At 32.6% G+C, this 2,092-nt stretch overlaps 1 protein-coding gene across 1 annotated transcript in view; it reads left to right on the top strand.

Moving 5' to 3' along the window:
- The window catches only part of LOC116849434 (peptide deformylase, mitochondrial-like), a 202,918-nt gene that overhangs the window by 187,461 nt on the left and 13,365 nt on the right, over positions 1-2,092 (top strand). The window lies entirely within an intron of this gene.

Here is a 2,092-nt window from a genome sequence, read left to right as displayed (position 1 = left end):
ATATATATAATATATATATATATATATATATATATATATATATATATATATATATATATATATATATATATATATATATATATATGTTACATATCAATGCACATTTCTTGATCCTTCGTAATTATATAATAAGAGATTTTAGTTATATGTGCTTGCTGGGTACGTATCATATACATATACATATGTTACATATTAATGCAACTTTCTTGATCCTTCATGGTTATATACCACGAAGTATCAGTTATATGTGTGTTTCCTGGGGATGTTTCTGAACAACCGAAAGATCTGAAGTCAAGTTCCTCAGCAATCTCTTATGCTTAGAGATACGTGTCGAGAGTTTTCTACTTGTTTGCCCGGCGTACGTAGAGCTACAATCATTGCATTTCAACTGGTACACAACATTGTTTTGAAGATCTTGCGGTAGCTTATCTTTGTGCACACAAATTAAACACGTTCCACGAGACATTTTGGTAATTTTTTTTAACTTTTTACTTTGCCTGTTTGTGGTTCCGTTACTCTTATATTAATTTACTTATATCAATTTTATTAGACTTCTATTACAGCATCCTATTAAGTGCTTCTGTGAGTAACGGATTGGTTAACTGGCCAATGACAAGGACGATTATCACTATGTCTTTTTGTCTCGACAGATTTTCTTAAGGTTTAAAATTTTTATTTTTTGCGTAACCTCCGTTTCCGGTTTGCAACGCTTATATATTCGACATCCTTTCGTTTTGCAACTTTTATGACAAACGTTTTATGTATTTATTATTGTTAAATTTAAGTTATACCACTGAGGAGGGTCTATAAAGTTAGACTGAAGGTGTAAGGTTCCTTTTTTAATAAAATATCCTCTCAAATAAGAGAGGTGTGTCACTAATATATTTTAATATTATTACACTAAGACATTTGTTGCTTGAACTCTTATAGGCCCTTTATTTAATTGTTTGTTTCTCAAAAAGAGAATATTCTATTTCATAATGTAGTCGAAGACTTCTCACATTAACTACATATACATATAGAACGAGAATACTCAGGACATTTGAATGAAGAGATCAAAACAAACCATTAACCTCGGCTTCTAATGGATATTTGTATATATCGCGTATTTCGTATTTACTTATTAGTTATACACGGTGTCGTAATACTATGTTCTGCTTAATAAAATTCTTTTGTTAATAACTTTTTAATAAACAACGAGCGATGGCTAAAACTTTCTGAAGGTTATTCAGGAGGGTGACCTCTACAATATATGTCAAGGTCAAGGCCATTGGAGCTGCTTCCTCTAAAAGGGAGTTTTACTCTTTTTTCTTTGAGCTATTGTGAAAATGCTAGATTACATTCCAAATAAAGATATTATTTTGTTGCTTGACGAATGTCGTGGCAATTATTAACAAGCAGAAGAATTATATCGTAATTGTTTTCTTAATAGACAACATCCAAGTGTTCGAACGCTTGTAAGACTCTTGTTGCGCCAATGACAACGTTCAGTTGAAAAACGGCAAAGACACCGTTATTAATGTATTTCAAAGAGATGATCCGCAAGTTCTTGCAGTATTGGCTACGGCAGCCATTAATTCACACGTCAAACTAAGAAAGAAATAGATATCCCGAAATTTACATTCACAGAATCATGGTCATTCATAACTTTCATCTGTGCTGCTTGATTTCCAGCGGAGGGTGCTGTGTTATAATTAGACACAAAAAAAATTGTAGCGCGATCTTACATTTTTCACATATATATTATTTAATGACGAGTTAACTCTTCATAACAATGGCTACTCAGATAACACAAGGACACCCGCTGGATGTACATCGGATATCCGTTTCTGAACATCGGACATCCAATAAATGACAAAAATAGATTTCTTTCTCATCTGATATACGTCCACAGTACGTTTAATATAACTACAAACATCCACAAAATGTCCGAAATAAGGACGTTCTGGACCTATTTTGGATGTTTATTGGACTTAATATTAGGTGTACAACTTTGCTTCTGCCGTTTTCCTATAGATGGCTTTAGCAGTAAGTGGTAAATAAATACCAGGTCTGTAAATATGAAACCGGAATTTGCCCATAGATGGCCATT

Source organism: Odontomachus brunneus, unplaced genomic scaffold (assembly GCF_010583005.1).
Source record: "Odontomachus brunneus isolate Ranch 3 - 2012 unplaced genomic scaffold, Obru_v1 Obru_scaffold_116, whole genome shotgun sequence".
Classification (NCBI taxonomy): domain Eukaryota; kingdom Metazoa; phylum Arthropoda; class Insecta; order Hymenoptera; family Formicidae; genus Odontomachus; species Odontomachus brunneus.
Note: the sequence above shows the minus strand (reverse complement) of the source record. Positions and strands in the feature narration are given on the sequence as shown.